Raw genomic sequence first — 22,203 nt, 5'->3', positions numbered from 1 at the left:
AGCAGCAGCTGCCTTCCACTTAAATAGGAGACAGTGGAATGGAAATCTAGTTATAGATTTCTAGTGTTGGATGTGGCTTCTTTATACACCTCTATCACGCATGTTAAGGGTCTACAGGCAATAGACTACTTTTTAAATAACAAGAGTAACTTCAATCCAGCGACTAAACAGTTTTTGTTAAATTCCATTGAATATCTTTTGTCTCACAATTTTTTTATGTTCGATGGGGGTTTCTATCTCCAGAGACGTGAAACTGCTATGGGGGCTAAATTTGCCCCCTGCTACGCCAATCTCTTTATGGGATGGTGGGAGCTTTTCCACGTCTTTGGGGATAGGAACCCCTATCGGCATAATATTATGTTTTTTGCCAGGTATATAGATGATCTTATATTCATCTTGGACTGTGCAGATAGCGCAGTGGAAGAATTTTGTACTTACCTTAATGACAATGACCATAATATCAGATTGATGGGTGAACAAAGTAAAGACAAAATCAATTTTCTGGACATAACCATTACTGGCAATGCAGATACAGGGGCTATAGAAACTGACCTGTATAGAAAGGTAACAGCGGGTAACACTATCCTTGATTTTAACTCCTGTCACCCAAGACATACCTTACTAGGAATCCCTAAAGGTCAATATATTCGGGCCAAAAGAAACTGTACTAATGAAAGTAACTATAAAAGGCAAGCAGACATTATCACTCAGAGACTAAAAGAAAGAGGATATAATGAGACTACACTAGATAAGGCACGAAAAGGGGTAGATATTATACCTAGGGACAAATTGTTGCATTATAACAACAAAAACAAGAATAAAGACCATCTGACAATTGGCAAACCTAAATTTATCACGACTTATAGTCTTGAATATAACAAAATCTGTGAAATAATTTTGCACACTGACCCAATCCTTAAAGGGATAGTCAGCGAAGGCTGCCACTTTATTTCCAAAAAAGGAAAAACTTTAGGTAATTATGTATCCCCCTCTGACCTGCCAAGAGCAAAACAGGATTGTTGGCTCAAACAGAGAAAAGGTTTCTTCAAGTGTAGACACAGAATATGTAGGACTTGTGAATCTGTTAATGAAGGTGAATTCTTTACTTCTACCAATACTGGAAAAATTCATCAAATCAAGTTCTGCATAACCTGTGTTACTACACATACTATCTATCTTCTAACATGTAGGGGGTGTTCCAAACAGTATGTGGGGAGGTCTAAAAGACCCCTAAAAGAACGTTTCCTGGAACATGTGCATTCTATAGAGGATCCAGATTCTGACACTCCCATTGCGAGACATTTCAAAACTCTCCATAATTCTGATACATCATTGTTGTCCTTGCAGGGTATTGACCATGTCCCGCGATAGAGAAGAGGTGGCAATAGACAGAATAAACTTAATTTAAGAGAGGTTTATTGGATATTCACTTTGAATACATCTATGCCCCATGGCTTGAATTTCAGAAGGGATATAGATCTTTGCATATAGGGATATGTTTATGAAAACAAATTTAAGTGTTGATTGCATACTGTCATATTGTAATTTAAGTAATACATATCTGAGGTTTTGAATGAAATGAGGATTATAGGCTATTAGTGATAAATGTTACTGTTTTAGGAATTTTAGCCTTTCCCTGTATTAACTTGTAACCTCTAAGTATTTACTATTTTAGATCTATTATATATGCCAGTTTCACTGTTTTTCTATATTAATATTTTGTTGGATGTATATATGTATATATAATCTATACACTTATCAAGAGGGAGCTAACTATTTTAAATATTTAAATCTATTTGGATATTATGTATCTTTAAATTCTATCACAGCTGTAGCCTATTTAAGTGGAAGGCAGCTGCTGCTCCTTTAAGCAGTGAACAAGTGCTTGGCAAGCACGAAACATGTCTGCTGCATGAGGAGCGCAGCTTTCCTCCCTTTTGAAGTGTATCATTTTAATGTGAGTCTTGGTCAGTTTGTGCTGTGCTCTAGCTGGACTGTACTTTGCCTTTTGGTGTTTTTATGTGCATGAATAATAAAGTTGGAACTTTTTATCTTATACCGGTATTGGAACTATCTCTTGTACTCTGGATTACCTATTTTAAATGTATTAACCCCTAATATGATCCCCCAACACCGCCGCCACCTATTTTAAATGTATTAACTCCTAATATGATCCCCCTACACCGCCGCCACCTATTTTAAATGTATTAACTCCTAATATGATCCCCCTACACAGCCGCAACCTATTTTAAATGTATTATCCCCTAATATGATCCACCTACACCGCCGCCAGCTACATTAAATATATTAACCCCTAGTCTAATCACCCTACACCGCCGCCACCTATATTAACCCCTAATCTGAGCTCCCTACACCGCCGCCACCTATTTTAAATATATTACCCCCTAAACCTAAGTCTAACCCTAACACCCCATAACTTAATTATTATTGAAATAAATCTAAATAATATTAATATTAACTAAATTATTCCTATTTAAAACTAAATACTTACCTATAAAATAAACCCTAAGATAGCTACAATATAATTAATAATTACATTGTAGCTATTTTAGGGTTTATATTTATTTTACAGGTAACTTTGTATTTATTTTGACTAGGCACAATAGCTATTTAAATAGTTAATAACTATTTAATAGCTACCTAGTTAAAATAATTACTAAATTACCTGTAAAATAAATCCTAAGCTAAGTTACAAATACACCTACACTATCAATAAATTAATTAAATAAACTACAATTATCTAAACTAAAATATAATTAAATACACTTAACTATATTACAAAAAAAACAAACAAACACTAAATTACAAAAAATAAAAAAAATTACAAGAATTTTAAGCTAATTACACCTAATCTAAGCCCCCTAATAAAATAACAAAGCCCCCCAAAATAATAAAATGTCCCTATCCTAAACTAAATTACAAAAGTAATCAGCTCTTTTACCTGTCAAAAAAAAAGAACAACCCCCCCCCCATTACAACCCACCACCCACACACCCCTACTCTAAAACCCACCTGAAGAAGACTTCTCCGCCTGTAACAGGACCTTCTCCGCCGGTCTTCAGGACAGGTCAGGACCACTTGGGGGTTAGACTTAGTTTTTTTTAAGGGGGATCAGGTGGGTTTTAGAGTAGGGGTGTGTGGGTGGTGGGTTGTAATGGGGGGGTTTTCTTTTTTTACAGGTAAAAGAGCTGATTACTTTGGGGCAATGCCCCGCAAAAGGCCCTTTTAAGGCCTGGTAATAGAGCTGATTACTTTTTTAATTTAGTTTAGGGTAGGGAAATTTTATTATTTTGGGGGGCTTTGTTATTTTATTAGGGGGCTTAGATTAGGTGTAATTATCTTAAAATTCTTGTAATCTTTTTTTATTTTTTTGTAAATTAGTGTTTGTTTGTTTTTGTAATATAGATTAATGTATTTAATTGTAATTTTAGTGGAGATAATTGTAGTTTATTTAATTAATTTATTGATAGGGTAGGCTTAGGTGTAATGGTAACTTAGGTTAGGATTTATTTTACAGGTAATTTGGTAATTATTTTAACTAGGTAGCTATTAAATAGTTATTTACTATTTAATAGCTATTGTACCTAGTTAAAATAAATACAAAGTTACCTGTAAAATAAATATAAACCCTAAAATAGCTACAATGTAATTATTAATTATATTGTAGCTATCATACGCCTAGATTTAGAGTTCTGCGTTAGTCGTCAAAACCAGCGTTAGGTCCTAACGCTGCTTTTTACTGCCCGCTGGTATATAGAGTCAGTCAGGAAAGGGTCTAACGCTCACTTTCCAGCCGCGACTTTTCCATACCGCAGATCCCCTTACGCCAATTGCGTATCCTATCTTTTCAACGGGATCTTCCTAACGCTGGTATTTAGAGTCTTGGCTGAAGTGAGCGTTAGAACTCTAACGACAAAACTCCAGCCGCAGAAAAAAGTCAGGAGTTAAGAGCTTTATTGGCTAACGCTGGTTTATAAAGCTCTTAACTACTGTGCTCTAAAGTACACTAACACCCATAAACTACCTATGTACCCCTAAACCGAGGTCCCCCCACATCGCCGCCACTCTAATAAATTTTTTTAACCCCTAATCTGCCGACCGTACACCGCCGCCACCTACATTATCCCTATGAACCCCTAATATGCTGCCCCTAACACCGCCGACACCTACATAATATTTATTAACCCCTAATCTGCCCCCCAACGTCGCCGCTACCTACCTACACTTATTAACCCCTAATCTGCCAACCGGACCTCGCCGCTACTATAATAAATCTATTAACCCCTAAACCGCCTCACTCCCGCTTCGCAAACCCTATAATAAATAGTATTAACCCCTAATCTGCCCTCCCTAACATTGCCGACACCTAACTTCAAGTATTAACCCCTAATCTGCCGACCGGACCTCACCGCTACTATAATAAATGTATTAACCCCTAAAGCTAAGTCTAACCCTAACCCTAACACCCCCCTTAATTAAATATAATTTAAATCTAACGAAATAAATTATTTCTTATTAAATAAATTAATCCTATTTAAAGCTAAATACTTACCTGTAAAATAAACCCTAATATAGCTACAATATAACAAATAATTATAATGTAGCTATTTTAGGATTTATATTTATTTTACAGGCAACTTTGTATTTATTTTAACTAGGTACAATAGCTATTAAATAGTTATTAACTATTTAATAGCTACCTAGTTAAAATAATTACAAAATTACCTGTAAAATAAATCCTAACCTAAGTTACAATTAAACCTAACACTACACTATCAATAAATTAATTAAATAAACTACCTACAATTACCTACAATTAAATCAACTAAACTAAATTACAAAAAACAAACAAACACTAAATTACAAAAACAAACACTAAATTACAAAAAAAAAAAGATTACAAGAATTTTAAACTAATTACACCTACTATAAGCCCCCTAAAAAAATAACAAAGCCCCCCAAAATAAAAAAATGCCCTACCCTATTCTAAAATTAAAAGTTAACAGCTCTATTACCTTACCAGCCCTTAAAAGGGCTTTTTGCGGGGCATGCCCCAAAGAAATCAGCTATTTTGCCTGTAAAAAACCCCATACAATACCCCCCCAACATTACAACCCACCACCCACATACCCCTACTCTAACCCACCCAAACCCCCCTTAAAAAACCTAACACTAAGCCCCTGAAGATCTTCCTACCTTGTCTTCACCCAGCCAGGTATCACCGATCCGTCCAGAAGAGGGTCCGAAGTCTTCATCCTATCCGGCAAGAAGAGGTTCTCCAGAGGGTCTGAAGTCTTCATCCTATACGGCAAGAAGAGGTCCTCCAGAGGGTCCAAAGTCTTCATCCAGGCGGCATCTTCTATCTTCTTCCATCCAGAGCGGAGCGGGTCCATCTTGAAGCAGCCGACGCGGAGCCATCCTTCCTCACCGACGGACTAACGACGAATGAAGGTTCCTTTAAATTAAGTCATCCAAGATGGCGTCCCTCGAATTCCGATTGGCTGATAGGATTCTATCAGCCAATCGGAATTAAGGTAGGAAAAATCTGATTAGCTGATTGAATCAGCCAATCAGAGTGAAGTTCAATCCGATTGGCTGATTGGCTCAGCCAATCAGATTGAGCTCGCATTCTATTGGCTGATCAGAACAGCCAACAGAATGCGAGCTTAATCTGATTGGCTGATCCAATCAGCCAATCGGATTTAACTTCAATCTGATTGGCTGATTCAATCAGCCAATAAGATCTTCCCTACCTTAATTTAGATTGGCTGATAGAATCCTATCAGCCAATTGGAATTCGAGGGACGCCATCTTGGATGATGTCATTTAAAGGAACCTTCATTCGTCGTTAGTCCGTCGGTGAGGAAGGATGGCTCCGCGTCGGCTGCTTCAAGATGGACCCGCTCCGCTCCGGATGGAAGAAGATAGAAGATGCCGCCTGGATGAAGACTTTGGACCCTCTGGAGGACCTCTTCTTGCCGGATAGGATGAAGACTTCGGACCCTCTTCTGGACGGATCGGTGATACCCGGCTGGATGAATACAAGGTAGGGAGATCTTCAGGGGCTTAGTGTTAGGTTTTTTAAGGGGGGTTTGGGTGGGTTAGATTAGGGGTATGTGGGTGGTGGGTTGTAATGTTGGGGGGGTATTGTATGGTTTTTTTTTACAGGCAAAAGATCTGATTTCTTTGGGGCATACCCCGCAAAAAGCCCTTTTAAGGGCTGGTAAGGTAATAGAGCTGTTAACTTTTAATTTTAGAATAGGGTAGGGCATTTTTTTATTTTGGGGGGCTTTGTTTTTTTTTTAGGGGGCTTAGAGTAGGTGTAATTAGTTTAAAATTCTTGTAATCTTTTTTTATTTTTTGTAATTTAGTGTTTGTTTTTGTAATTTAGTGTAGTTGATTTAATTGTAGGTAATTGTAGGTAATTGTAGGTAGTTTATTTAATTAATTTATTGATAGTGTAGTGTTAGGTTTATTTGTAACTTAGGTTAGGATTTATTTTACAGGTAATTTTGTAATTATTTTAACTAGGTAGCTATTAAATAGTTAATAACTATTTAATAGCTATTGTACCTAGTTAAAATAAATACAAAGTTGCCTGTAAAATAAATATAAATCCTAAAATAGCTACAATATAATTGTTTGTTATATTGTAGCTATATTAGGGTTTATTTTACAGGTAAGTATTTAGCTTTAAATAGGATTAATTTATTTAATAAGAAATAATTTATTTCGTTAGATTTAAATTATATTTAACTTAGGGGGGTGTTAGGGTTAGGGTTAGACTTAGCTTTAGGGGTAAATACATTTATTATAGTAGCGGTGAGGTCCGGTCGGAAGATTAGGGGTTAATACTTGAAGTTAGGTGTCGGCGATGTTAGGGAGGGCAGATTAGGGGTTAATACTATTTATTATAGGGTTTGCGAGGCGGGAGTGAGGCGGTTTAGGGGTTAATACATTTATTATAGTAGCGGCGAAGTCCGGTCGGCAGATTAGGGGTTAATAAGTGTAGGTAGGTAGCGGCAACGTTGGGGGGGGCAGATTAGGGGTTAATAAATATAATGTAGGTGTCGGCGACGTTTGGGGCAGCAGATTAGGGGTTCATAGGGATAACGTAGGTTGCGGCGGTGTCCGGATCGGCAGATTAGGGGTTAATAATATAATCCAGGTGTCAGCGATAGCGGGGGCGGCAGATTAAGGGTTAATAAGTATAAGGTTAGGGGTGTTTAGACTCGGGGTTCATGTTAGGGTGTTAGGTGCAGACTTAGAAACTGTTTCCCCATAGGAAACAATGGGGCTGCGTTAGGAGCTGAACGCTGCTTTTTTGCAGGTGTTAGGTTTTTTTTCAGCTCAAACTGCCCCATTGTTTCCTATGGGGGAATCGTGCACGAGCACGTTTTTCAAGCTGGCCGCTACCGTAAGCAACGCTGGTATTGAGGGTTGAAGTGGCGGTAAATTATGCTCTACGCTCCCTTTTTGGAGCCTAACGCAGCCCTTCAGAGAACTCTAAATACCAGCGTTATTTAAAAGGTGCGGGGGAAAAAAAACACGCGTAGCTAACGCACCCCTTTGGCCGCAAAACTCTAAATCTAGCCGATAGGGTTTATTTTATAGGTAAGTATTTAGATTTAAATAGGAATAATGTAGTTAATATTATTATTATTATTTAGATTTATTTTAATAATAATTAAGTTAGGGGGTGTTAGGGTTAGACTTAGGTTTAGTGGTTAATATATTTAATATAGGTGGCGGCGGTGTAGGAGGCTCAGATTAGGGGTTAATGTAGTTATTATAGGTGGCAGCGGTGTAGGGGGATCATATTAGGGGTTAATAGAGTTAATGTAGGTGGTGGCGGGGTAGGGGCTCACTTTAGGGGGTAATAATTTTAATATAGGTGGCGGCGGTCTAGGGTGATCATATTAGGGGTTAATAGAGTTAATGTAGGTGGCAGCGGGGTAGGGGGCTCACATTAGGGGGTAATAATTTTAATATAGGTGGCCTCAGTGTAGGGGGATCACATTAGGGGGTTAGACATTTAATGTAGCTGGCGGCGGTGTAGGGGGATCAGATTAGGGGGTAAGACATTTAATGTAGCTGGCGGCGGGGTCCGGGAGTGGCGGTTTAGGGGTTAAGCACTTTATTAAAGATTGCGCTGGGAGATTTCGGTTGACAGGAAGATAGACACTGCGCATGCGTTAGGTGTTAGGTTTTATTTTGCAGGTAGTTTAGGGAGTTACGGGGCTCCAATACTCAGCGTAAGGCTTACTACGCCTGCAATTTGTGGCGAGGTGAAAATGGAGTAAGATTTCTCCATTTTCGCCACGTAAGTCCTTACGCTGTATATTCGATACCAAACTGCGCGGGTTTGTTATATCACTCTATGGGCCAAAAAACTACGGCCGAAGGGTGAAATATACGAGCGTAACTTCTGGGATCTAGCCGCTTATAAATAAAAGGTACAGCCTATATGAATTTTTTTATTGTTTTAAAAGATTGATAAATCCTTTACTACCCACCCTTCAACTTTGCACAACCATTGTTATATTAAAGGGATACTCAACACAATTTGTTTCTTTCATAATTCAGGTAGAGCAAGCAATTTTCCACAACTAATTTACAACTATTATAATTTTTTCTTTATTCTCTTGGTATCTTTATTTAAAAAAAAACAGGAATGTAAGCTTACGAGACAACCCATCTTTGGTTCAGCACCTGGATAGCTCTTGCTGATTGATGGCTAAATGTAGCCACCAATCAGCAAGCGCTATCCAGGGTGCTGACCCAAATATTGGCCGGCTCGAAAACTTGCATTTCAGAATGAGCTCTCAGGGTATTGCAGTAATGCCTCAAAATTGAATGAGGAAGAGGGGGACCCTATGTGGGAAAGGGATCTGGGAGGGGTAATGTTGCCACCTTGGACATGTTTTCCTGGACACTTATGAGTTACACATGCTGCATGGTGTGTAGAGGGAACATGAATTGCACCCCTGGACAGCACATGAATAGTGACTCTGAAAAGCACAATCCATGTTCCTCCCTGCACACCCTGCAGCTTGTATAACTCATAAGTGTCCAGGAAAACATGGCCGAGATGGCAACCCTAGGTAGGGGGGTAGGGTAATGAGGTGGGGCAGCTACACTACAGATTTTATTTTTTTAAAGCAAAAAAACAACTAATAAATATTGCAAACTGGGTATACTGGGAGGGGGAGGAGGTAGTGTATTGAGGAGGGCAGCTACACTGCAGAAAATATGGGACTTTTTTTTTTAATTGCCAATTTTGCAGCAAACTGAGTACTGGCAGACAGCTGTCATTACCTAAGATGGTGGCAAATAGGTAGAGGGGGGAGGGTTAGAGAGCTGTTTGGGGGGATCAGGGAGGTTGGTGGGTAAGGGGGGATCCTACACTGCAGAAAATATATTTAAATATATATATATATAAAGAAAAAAAATAATTTTATTTTCATACTGGCAAACTTTCTGCCAGTACTTAAGATGGGGGTGACCATTGGGGGTGGGGGAGGGAAGAGAGCTGTTTGAGAGGGTTCATGGATGTTTTATCTTAGTTTATATAAGGAGATCAAGCACAGGTCTTCATAACTGTAAACTTTATTAAGAATGCTATACACACACACACTATGCAAGAGGCACTTCCTGACTCTAACATTGTGCACATAACAACAGGTTGATATGGTTCATACCAACTGATAATCTCAATATCACACATTTCCCTTTTTCTTTTCTTTTTAAACAACAGAAAACTTAAAGTACATTTTTTTTTTAACTGTAGTCTATGTGAAAAAAACTTCAGTCCCTTTTAACATTGTTCAATTAGACGATTAGGTTTTTTGATATATCGACCTGACCTTGTTTGCATTGCATCACTGGCAGGCAAGTCAGTCGAGCTTTGCAAAGTTTCTCTGTCATCTTCATTCTCCAGCTGCAATGGAGTGTTCAATGTATCCTCACAGGTTTCCTTCACTGCCGAATTGTTGTGAACTGATGGAATAGCCATCAAATGTCTACGATTCCTATGTAAACATTGCCCATCATTGGTTTGAACTACATACGATCTTGGAGAATATTGCTGAATAACTGTCCCTTCAGTATTCCAGCTGTTTGAACCTTGTACTCGCACAGGAGTTTGTACCTGAAGATTCTCCAAAGGCTTTGCAGCTCGGTCATAGTATTCATTCCTTTTTTCTCTGAGTTTCAATTTGGTTTCTATTACATGTTTTTGTGGGAACCTTTTCCAAGGTTTCACAATTGGTACTCGTGTGACCAGCTGTCTGCCAAACAATAATGAATTTTTTTATTGTTTTAAAAGATTGATAAATCCTTTACTACCCACCCTTCAACTTTGCACAACCATTGTTATATTAAAGGGATACTCAACACAATTTGTTTCTTTCATGATTCAGGTAGAGCAAGCAATTTTCCACAACTAATTTACAACTATTATAATTTTTTCTTTATTCTCTTGGTATCTTTATTTAAAAAAAAACAGGAATGTAAGCTTACGAGACAACCCATCTTTGGTTCAGCACCTGGATAGCTCTTGCTGATTGATGGCTAAATGTAGCCACCAATCAGCAAGCGCTATCCAGGGTGCTGACCCAAATATTGGCCGGCTCGAAAACTTGCATTTCAGAATGAGCTCTCAGGGTATTGCAGTAATGCCTCAAAATTGAATGAGGAAGAGGGGGACCCTATGTGGGAAAGGGATCTGGGAGGGGTAGGGTTGCCACCTTGGACATGTTTTCCTGGACACTTATGAGTTACACATGCTGCATGGTGTGTAGAGGGAACATGAATTGCACCCCTGGACAGCACATGAATAGTGACTCTGAAAAGCACAATCCATGTTCCTCCCTGCACACCCTGCAGCTTGTATAACTCATAAGTGTCCAGGAAAACATGGCCGAGATGGCAACCCTAGGTAGGGGGGTAGGGTAATGAGGTGGGGCAGCTACACTACAGATTTTATTTTTTAAAGCAAAAAAACAACTAATAAATATTGCAAACTGGGTATACTGGGAGGGGGAGGAGGTAGTGTATTGAGGAGGGCAGCTACACTGCAGAAAATATGGGACTTTTTTTTTTAATTGCCAATTTTGCAGCAAACTGAGTACTGGCAGACAGCTGTCATTACCTAAGATGGTGGCAAATAGGTAGAGGGGGGAGGGTTAGAGAGCTGTTTGGGGGGATCAGGGAGGTTGGTGGGTAAGGGGGGATCCTACACTGCAGAAAATATATTTAAATATATATATATAAAGAAAAAAAATAATTTTATTTTCATACTGGCAAACTTTCTGCCAGTACTTAAGATGGGGGTGACCATTGGGGGTGGGGGAGGGAAGAGAGCTGTTTGAGAGGGTTCATGGATGTTTTATCTTAGTTTATATAAGGAGATCAAGCACAGGTCTTCATAACTGTAAACTTTATTAAGAATGCTATACACACACACACTATGCAAGAGGCACTTCCTGACTCTAACATTGTGCACATAACAACAGGTTGATATGGTTCATACCAACTGATAATCTCAATATCACACATTTCCCTTTTTCTTTTCTTTTTAAACAACAGAAAACTTAAAGTACATTTTTTTTTTAACTGTAGTCTATGTGAAAAAAACTTCAGTCCCTTTTAACATTGTTCAATTAGACAATTAGGTTTTTTGATATATCGACCTGACCTTGTTTGCATTGCATCACTGGCAGGCAAGTCAGTCGAGCTTTGCAAAGTTTCTCTGTCATCTTCATTCTCCAGCTGCAATGGAGTGTTCAATGTATCCTCACAGGTTTCCTTCACTGCCGAATTGTTGTGAACTGATGGAATAGCCATCAAATGTCTACGATTCCTATGTAAACATTGCCCATCATTGGTTTGAACTACATACGATCTTGGAGAATATTGCTGAATAACTGTCCCTTCAGTATTCCAGCTGTTTGAACCTTGTACTCGCACAGGAGTTTGTACCTGAAGATTCTCCAAAGGCTTTGCAGCTCGGTCATAGTATTCATTCCTTTTTTCTCTGAGTTTCAATTTGGTTTCTATTACATGTTTTTGTGGGAACCTTTTCCAAGGTTTCACAATTGGTACTCGTGTGACCAGCTGTCTGCCAAACAATAATTCTGCCGGTGACTTCCCACATTTTAAAGGAGTAGCTCTATAGCTAAGAAGAGCCAGACATGGATCCTCGTCTGCATCTGTTGCTTTACGAAGTATGTTTTTCACTATTTTTACTCCAGCTTCTGCTAATCCATTTGCTTGTGGATATCCCGGGCTGGATGTTCGATGTTCAAATTCATAGGTACTGGCAAAAACCCTAAACTCTCTACAATTGAATTGAGGACCATTGTCTGATATTATTACTCTTGGAATGCCATGTCTCGCCAAAATTGCTTTTACTTTTTTGATCACTGTACATGCTGACTCATCTTCCAATAATGCTATCTCTGGGTAATTAGAGAAGTAATCCATTACTAAGATATAATGCTGATTTTTGAAAACAAACAAGTTCATTCCTAACTTTTCCCAGGGTGCCAACGGGAAGTCCGTATCCAGTATAGGCTCTTTAGGTAACTGAAGTCTGAATTTTTGGCAAGTCCGGCATTGAGTGATCATTGTCTCAATGTTTTCATTCATATTTGACCAGTACAAAATGTCTCTAGCTCGTCTTTTTGTCTTTTCTATAACTGAATGACCTTCATGTAGTCTTTTCAGTATTTGACTTTGCAAACTCTCTGGTACAATTATCTTTTGTCCTTTCAAAAGTACCCCTTTTATCAAAGAAATTTCAGAAATGTATGGTCTATACAGTGATGGCATTAGTGTCTTAGATTTGCCACTAGAAACTGCTTTCTTCACTTGACTTAAAAGAGCATCCGTTTCTGTAGCCATTGCATGACTAAACGGGGCTGTCTTCAAGATCAGATTGACGTGAACAGTCACCTCTTTCTGCAACTGTAAGTCCTCATTGTTAAATGGTAAGTAAGCTCGTGACAGAGCATCCGCTACCACCAACTCCTTGCCAGGTATAAAATCCAAGGTGAAGTCATACCTTTGAAGTCTCAGCAACAAACGTTGAATTCTTGGAGGTGCATCTATCAAGCCCTTTTGGTAGATGTGAATCAAAGGTTTGTGATCAGTTTCTGCTGAAAATACTCTTCCATACAAATAAACATGACATTTTTCACATCCGTAAACTAGTCGCAGTGTTTCCTTTTCAATTTGAGCATATGATTTTTCAGTATTGGTCAATGCCCTAGATGCATGTTACAGTACCAACAGTGTACCAAGGGTTAATACCAGGGAACAATGTCCTGCATAGGGAATCAGCAATTCACAAACCCAGCCAGTTTCCCTGCAAACATGAGACCAAGCTCCACCTTTCAGGTTTAAAAAAGAATAACTACTTTATTTGAAGGCAGCACACAGATTTATACACCCTGGCTTCAGGTTACAGAGGGCATTGGTTTAACAGTAAAGCAAACATATGAACAATGCATCAAACCTCTAACAATTGTCTATTCACAGGTAAAACAGATTAACACATTAAGTTAATTTACTGGGAAAGAACGTTTACTCAGACAATCTGATATTGGCCAGTCTAGTTAACATAATCACACAAGGACACAATCAGTTTACCCAGACAGACTCCTGAGACACAATCATATCTGAAACATACATAGAATACATCTTATTACTGAATATAGGAACAGTTCTTATTAGCTATAAAGTCTTTTATGCCCACTTGGTTTATAGAGTCACAATTGCTCCCAAAAGGTGCACTCACACCCTGTACCCATCCTGTATTTATGGATACAGGGTGACATAGGCATAAGACAGAGTTATGAAAGTACATGGGGTGTCCAGCATATAAAATTCCATATTTCCATGCAGTCTCTGGGTATCCTTAAGCCCATGTACCTCCAGCCCAAAGAATGTTCCATAACAGGACCTCCAAGGCACAGTGGCGAGATTGGTCTCGTCACATATCTCCCCTTTTCCAAACAGACTAACAGGGTATCTGACCTCCTGCCGGTCAGTGCCCTGGTTAGTCCAGCAACCCACCCATAAAACACAATTAGTAGAACAGCCCACCCACAATAAATGGTTACTACACTTGAGTACGGGGAAAACTTGTCCATTTCCAGGTGCCTCACTACAGCTGTGTGGGGGACGGGTACGCTGAATTGGTGGGTTGCGAGGTGGGCAGAGACCAGCTGTACTCTGCCCAGGCGCCAGTACTACCATGGAAGTAGCCTGGTGGGAGCCTGGTTGCTGGAGGGGGAGACCGACTGTCTCCCCTTTGGATACATAGCTGTGCTGCTGGAGGGGGAGACCAATCGTCTCCCCTTTGGCTAAACAGCCGTGTTGCTGGGGGACAGGACCATCAAACTCCTCTCCCTCTGGTTTGTCATGCTCGGCTATCCAGGGTATGTACTGTGCCATATACCACCAGAGCGCCTGGTAGGCATGTCAGTTTGCTGGGACAATCCATCTGTATTCCCGTTATGAGAGAGAATTCCTGTCCATACAAACAAGGGTTCAAATTCCTCAGTGCCCAGACCAGGGCCAAACAGTCCTTCAAAATCCCATCAGCTTCTTTACGAGTTTTCTGTACCTGCTCTCTATAGGTACCCACAATCCCTTCATACTGACATAGGGTGCCCTTGAGTTGCTGCACCTCACTATGAGCCAGCGTCAGCTTCTCCTCAAGTGTCACTAAGTTTTTCTTTAATGTTTCATGTTCCACTCTCAAGCTGGTGTTTTCTGCAGTCTGTCGGTGCAGCTTGTCTAGCAGAGATTCCTGTTCTAAACGTGCTTTTTCCTCTGCGCTCCTCTTCTCCTTCATCAGCGCATTGTAACGGGACCTCCACATATCAATAGCGGATAGAGATTTACTGCGCTCAGCGTCCTGGGGCTTAGCAGCAGGTGGGTCAGTCTCTGCTGCACGGATCTGGGCACGGGTAGTCACAGAGTTAACATCAGCGGGACCCATAGGAGCGTAGGCAGAAACAAGGGGGGCCAAGTCATTTCCAAGAAGAACATCAGCAGGTAAGTCCTTCTTGACCCCCACATTCACAGGTCTAGCGCCCACTCCCCAATCCAAATGTACCCTGGCAACAGGTAGGCTGAACACATCGCCCCCTGCTACCCTCACAGCCACAGTGTCTCCAGTGTACTGTTTCTCAGACACCAAGTTCTTTTGAAGCAAGGTCATGGTAGCACCAGTATCCCGTAGACCACTGACCTTCTTCCCATTCACTTTAACCAGTTGCCGGTTATTCCGGTGGGCAGCTTGCACAAGGTCTGCCTCATGTAGGATGCTCCAGCATTCTTGCGCCTCTACGTAGCGGGCCGCAGGCTGAGGATTACGTGGGATTCCGCCGGCGGGTCTTCTCCAGGACTGCGCTTGGTTCGCTGCGTTTAGGGGACACTCTGGTCTTTTGTGCCCTAGTTGCTTACATCTAAAGCACCGAATAGGTTGTGAGTAGCACCGCAGGGCTCTCTGAGGGTAGTTCGTGGCCGGAGGCCGTGTGGTATAGTGGTGCGCCGGGGTTTGGTAACTGGCAGCTGCTGGGGTGACTGGGGGTCTGTACTCCACTCTAGCAGGGGGCTTAGTGGTAGCAGTGTCCAGTTTGCGGGCATCCGTATACTCATCTGCCAAGCGAGCCGCTTCCTGCAGGGTGGAGGGTTTACGGTCCCGAACCCACTCTCGAACTCCTGCGGGTAATTTGTCGAAGCAATGTTCCAACAGGAATAGCTGCAGCACCTCTTCCCCAGATATGGCTTGGCACCCCGCTATCCAGTGAGCTGCTGTGCGGTGCACCTTACATGCCCACTCAAGGTAGGAATCTCCAGCTAATTTAACAGTGTCTCTGAACCGTCTCCGGTATGCCTCTGGTGTAACCGCATACCTGGAGAGCAGAGCCTCTTTTACAGTATTATAATCCCTGACTTCCTCATCTGGAATGGCCCGAAAAGCCTCTCTGGCCCGGCCGGATAATTTTCCAGATAATATCGTGACCCAGTCCTCTGCGGGTACCTTGTGTAGTGCACATTGCCTCTCAAAATCCGCAAGGTACCCATCAATCTCTCCTTCTGTTTCCAGGAAGTTTTTAAAAGCTGCAAAATTTACTTTTCTCTTTTCCATCTTAGTCAGTATTGTAATAATCCCCCTCTTCCTGAGGTTACTGGCTTGTGTAGTTGCTCTTCTGGGCGATAAGGTTCATTCCGTCGCTGCCACCAATGTTACAGTACCAACAGTGTACCAAGGGTTAATACCAGGGAACAATGTCCTGCATAGGGAATCAGCAATTCACAAACCCAGCCAGTTTCCCTGCAAACATGAGACCAAGCTCCACCTTTCAGGTTTAAAAAAGAATAACTACTTTATTTGAAGGCAGCACACAGATTTATACACCCTGGCTTCAGGTTACAGAGGGCATTGGTTTAACAGTAAAGCAAACATATGAACAATGCATCAAACCTCTAACAATTGTCTATTCACAGGTAAAACAGATTAACACATTAAGTTAATTTACTGGGAAAGAACGTTTATTCAGACAATCTGATATTGGCCAGTCTAGTTAACATAATCACACAAGGACACAATCAGTTTACCCAGACAGACTCCTGAGACACAATCATATCTGAAACATACATAGAATACATCTTATTACTGAATATAGGAACAGTTCTTATTAGCTATAAAGTCTTTTATGCCCACTTGGTTTATAGAGTCACAATTGCTCCCAAAAGGTGCACTCACACCCTGTACCCATCCTGTATTTATGGATACAGGGTGACATAGGCATAAGACAGAGTTATGAAAGTACATGGGGTGTCCAGCATATAAAATTCCATATTTCCATGCAGTCTCTGGGTATCCTTAAGCCCATGTACCTCCAGCCCAAAGAATGTTCCATAACAGGACCTCCAAGGCACAGTGGCGAGATTGGTCTCGTCACAATGCATAAGCCACAGGCATCCATCCCGAGCCTTGATTTTGAAATAGAACTGCTCCCAATCCATTTTGTGAAGCATCAGTTGACAACTTTGTTTTTGCTGTTGGATCAACGAATTGCAGAGTTGGTGCAGTAGTAAGCATGTCCTTCAAAAACTTCCATTCTTTCTGGTGATTCTCTGACCATTCCCAGGCATAGTTTTTTCTGAGTAGTTGTCGCATTAGTACAGTTTTGTCTGGTAAATTAGGTATGAACTTGCCAAGGTAATTCACCATTCCTAGTAAGCGTTGTATATCTTGCTTATTTTCTGGCTGTGGCATTTCTGTAATTGCCTTAATCTTTTTCATGTCTGGTAAAACACCACCTCCCGTGAGTTGTTCTCCCAAATATTGAATTGAAGTTTTTCTGAATTGACACTTTGTCTTATTGAACTTCAAATTATTCTCCTTAGCAACATCTAAGACCATCTTTAGCCTTTCATCATGTTCTTGCTTGGTTTTACCCCAGATCAGAATATCATCAATGAATACGGTTGTGCCTGGTATTCGTTCAAGAAGTTGCTGCATGGTACTATGAAACACTTCTGGTGCTGAACACAAGCCGAAGGGCAATAGTTTGTAACAGTACCTCCCATAAGGAGTATTAAAAGTGCAGAGTTTCATGCTTTCCTCCTCCAGTGGAATTTGCCAAAATCCTGAGGATGCATCCAGTTTACTGAATACAGTTGCTCCACTTAGCTCCCCAAGCAATTCTGGTTTTGTTGGTAAATGGAAGTGTTCTCTTAAGATGCTTTTATTCAGTTCCTTGGGATCAATACAGATTCTGAGACCCCCATCCGGTTTTTCCACCAACACCATAGAATGAACCCATTCAGTAGGTGTCTTGATTTTCTTTATAATACCTTTATCCTCCATCCTGGCAAGTTCCCGTTTAAGACGATCCCTTAGAGCAACTGGAACATTTCGCATGGCATGCACTACTGGACGAGAACCTTCTTTTAGTTGTATTTTATGTTGCTTTGGAAGACATCCTATTCCTTCAAATACTGCAGCATAGTCTGTTAATAAATCTTCTATGTCCTCTTCTTTATTAGTTCCATCAATGGCATTTACCCTTTTAATCAGTCCTAAAGTTTCACACATTTGAAGACCCAGTAGAGCTGGTTTGTTTCCTGGAACTACCAGAATGTTCATTTTATGTGTTTGATTTCCATATTCCAGGAACACACTGCACTTGCCAAGCACTGGGATAAAATCCCCATTATATGTCTTTAGTTTAACTGAGCTTTTCAGAAGTTCTGGTTTGTTCTTCAATTGGTGATACTTGGTCTCAGGCATCAAATTAGCTTGTGCACCTGTATCTACTTTGCCATTTGTAATAGCTTCAATGACCCACTCCTTATCTGTAGCTTTGGTTAAGTCAAGTATTCCAATAAAGAATTCTTCTGATTCCTCACTTTCTGACTGGTCAACAATGTGAACTTTTTTTTTAGCTTTACAAATCTTTTGAAAGTTTTTCCTTTTTCCACATTTTCTGCAGATTTGCCCATAAGCCTGACATTGTCTTATGCCATGCTGCTTTCCACATCTGGTACATAGCCAGTCTGATTCAGGCTGAGAATTTGCTGTTTGTGTGATAAAACTTTTTCCTTTCATTTTATTTTCATAATGTTGATGCACTTTGTTTTTCCCCACTGTAACTGACATTACTGGTGTTGCTGCTGTACTGTGGCAGAGTGTGCGCACTTGTTCCTGTGCTGCCTCTGAACTTTGACAAATTTCTACTGCCTTTTCCAGTGTTAAATCTTTCTCTCTGAGCAAGCGTTCTTTAACCCTTATATTTCTGCTGCCCATGACTAACTGGTCTCTGATTAATGAGTTACACATTGCTCCATAATTACATGATCTACTCTTCAGTTTTAAGTCAGTTACATACTCCTCAATAGTCTCTGTTTCATTCTGCATTCTACATCTGAAAAGATACCTTTCATAGGTTTCATTGCGTCTAGGTACACAGTACTGTTCAAATTTGTCTAGAACAACCTGATAAACATCCCTTTATTCATCTGTAAATGTGAAGGTGTTGTATACATCTATTGCTGCTGATCCTGCTACAGTCAGAAAAAGTGCAATCTTTTGTTCATCATCTTGCTCCTGAGCTCCTATAGCTCTAACATATAGCTGGAATCTTTGCTTAAACCTCTGCCATGCATCTTCCATATTACCAGTCATTTTACAATTCTGGTGGAGGATTTAACTTTTCCATCTTAATGTTCTGAATTATGCAGTATTAATATAAAAGTCTGTAGTGCTGTTAGAATCAATCAATTGTACAAGTTATGTTGCACTTACTCAGTTGATGAGAAGAAGCTGTAGTCACTCTGCCAGAGCCTTGACTCTCACACTTTCAATTTGCTGCAAAGATTTCTAATGGATTCCTCAGAGTCCTTGCTTGTCAGTTCAGATAGAAGCAGGGAACTCCTTATTCTGACACCATGTTTTATCTTAGTTTATATAAGGAGATCAAGCACAGGTCTTCATAACTGTAAACTTTATTAAGAATGCTATACACACACACACTATGCAAGAGGCACTTCCTGACTTACCATTGTGCACATAACAACACATTGATATGTTTCATACCAACTGATAATCTCAATATCACACAATGGAGGTATCAAGGGATGTGTCAGGTGGGAGGGTAATCTATACACTAAAGCTAAAAGTAACCCTACAAGTTACCTATTTAACCCCTTCACTGCTGGGCATTATACAAGTGTGGTGCACAGCTGCAATTATCAGCCTTCTAATGAGTAGCGTCACTGGCGGGGTGCGGGGGTGCGGACCACACCCGGATGACACCCTAAGGGGGGGTGACACCACACAGGCAGCTCAGCTGTAATCCTGTTGTGTAAATAGTGTATAATACTTTTTTTATTTGTTTATTTCAGTAGTGAGTCAGTAGCGACGCATGCACTGCACTGTGCGCAGGCTAAGCTGCCTGTTACTCTGTCTGTGTATAATTAATAGTACGGTCCCTCCCGGCCAGCTTCAAATACATCCATGTCTGACTGACTGACACAGTACGGCCTCAGTCTGGGGCAGGCCGTAGGAGTAGTCAGAGTGCGGCGTGCACGACACGCATACCCCCCACACATGATCAGCTGGCTGGCTGAGGCTCTCAATCATGGTCTTGGGTCTCTAAACATGGCATGGCCCCATTGTGACCCCACCATGATGATCTCATTAGTCTGAGCCACAAGCAGCCATCACCTCCCAGTCACCCTCCCCTCTAGACCAGTCACGTTCCTCAACTTGCTGAGCTGACACATGGCTGCTGCACCAGTCCAGGAGGAACGTGACCGGAGATGAACAAACTAGGGGGGAGGAGCAACTCACACAACACTGGTGACTGTGCAAGTGAAGAGGAAGAGAGAGACTGAGAGCGGGACAACGAGGGACTGAGTTGCAGGCAGCAAGCAGTGAGTGTGACGTGATCTATTCTAATCTGGACTGGGGACCTTAATCCGGATCTACCCATAAGTACTGACTGCACTGTACTGTTAAACTACTGTCTGTGCATGCACTCACACTATGACTTTTTGTTTCTGTGTCTCAGTGGAAAGCCAAATACTGCTGTTCTGTTACACAGTATGTACCTGGTTATTAGCTACATGCTAATTGGATATATGCCAAATAGGGATCCAGCTTTCATTGGAAATGATTTACATTAGAAAAATATACAGGGCTAGGCACAAACAAGCCAGTTTATATGACTCATCAAATAGAAAATCAGCTTCTAGAATTACCTCCTTTTTATTTAAGCTCATGAACTTTAAATTACACCTCAATCTTGTTTCTAATCTTCTTAGTATAAAATTAATAACATTGAGTAAGTAGAATTAAACCACTTCAATTACAAGGTGTGACTTAGCAGACCCTCTTCACTTGTTCAGTAAGTAGCTTCCATGTGCATGTAATGTAACTACTACATAACTCCCAACATTTCAGAATTCAAAAGAGGGACCCCCCGCGGCAAAAATATGAAATGTGGTGGGCAGGAGTGGGGCGGGGCTTAAAAAATCATAAGACAAAAGTAATATAAAATTCTAAATAAAGTCATATCTTTTAATACTCTTAGGCAGCAAATCAAACACAAGCTCAAACCACCGGTATAGTTATGTGCGCTCTGTATTTAATTAACCTTTGCAGAGACAGTGCTAAATATTTTTATCTTAATTGGACATTTAATAATAGATTCTTTAAAACTGCTCTCTGCATTCCCCATTAATATTCTAGATTCTGGCCTTTAAAGTCAGCAAAAATGCACAGTAACACACTACATAGCATACACTTACACACACACTACATAGCATACACTTACACATGCTGATACACATACACTACATAGCATACACTTACACATGAAGATACACACACACTACATAGCATACACTTACACATGCAGACACACACTACATAGCATACACTTATACGTACAGATACACACACTACATAGTATACACTTACACATGCAGATACACACACACTACATAGTATACACTTATACATGCAGATACACACACTTCATAGCTTACATTTTTACATGCAGACACACACACTGCATAGCATACACTTATACATGCAGATACACACACACACTTATACATACAGATACACACACACACACAGACACACACACTACATAGTATACACTTATATATGCAGATACACACACTTCATAGCTTACATTTATACATGCAGACACACACACTACATAGCATACACTTATACATGCAGATACACACACAATTATACATAGAGATACACCCACACACGCTACACAGCTAACATTTATACATGCAGATAAACACACTACACACTTATAGATACAGATAGACACACACACTACACAGCTTACACATACATGCAGATACACACACTACACACTATACTTACACATGCAGATACACACATACACTTATACATGCAGATACACACACACACAAACACACACACATATACATACAGATACACCCACACATGCTACACAGCTTACACTTATACATGCAGATATAACACACTACACACTTATAGATACAGATAGATACACACACTACACAGCTTACACTTATAAATGCAGATACACACACATACACACTTATAGATACAGATAGACACACACTACATCATATATGGGTATC

This window comes from Bombina bombina, chromosome 5, assembly GCF_027579735.1.
Source record: "Bombina bombina isolate aBomBom1 chromosome 5, aBomBom1.pri, whole genome shotgun sequence".
In the NCBI taxonomy this organism is placed as follows: Eukaryota; Metazoa; Chordata; class Amphibia; order Anura; family Bombinatoridae; genus Bombina; species Bombina bombina.
Note: the sequence above shows the minus strand (reverse complement) of the source record.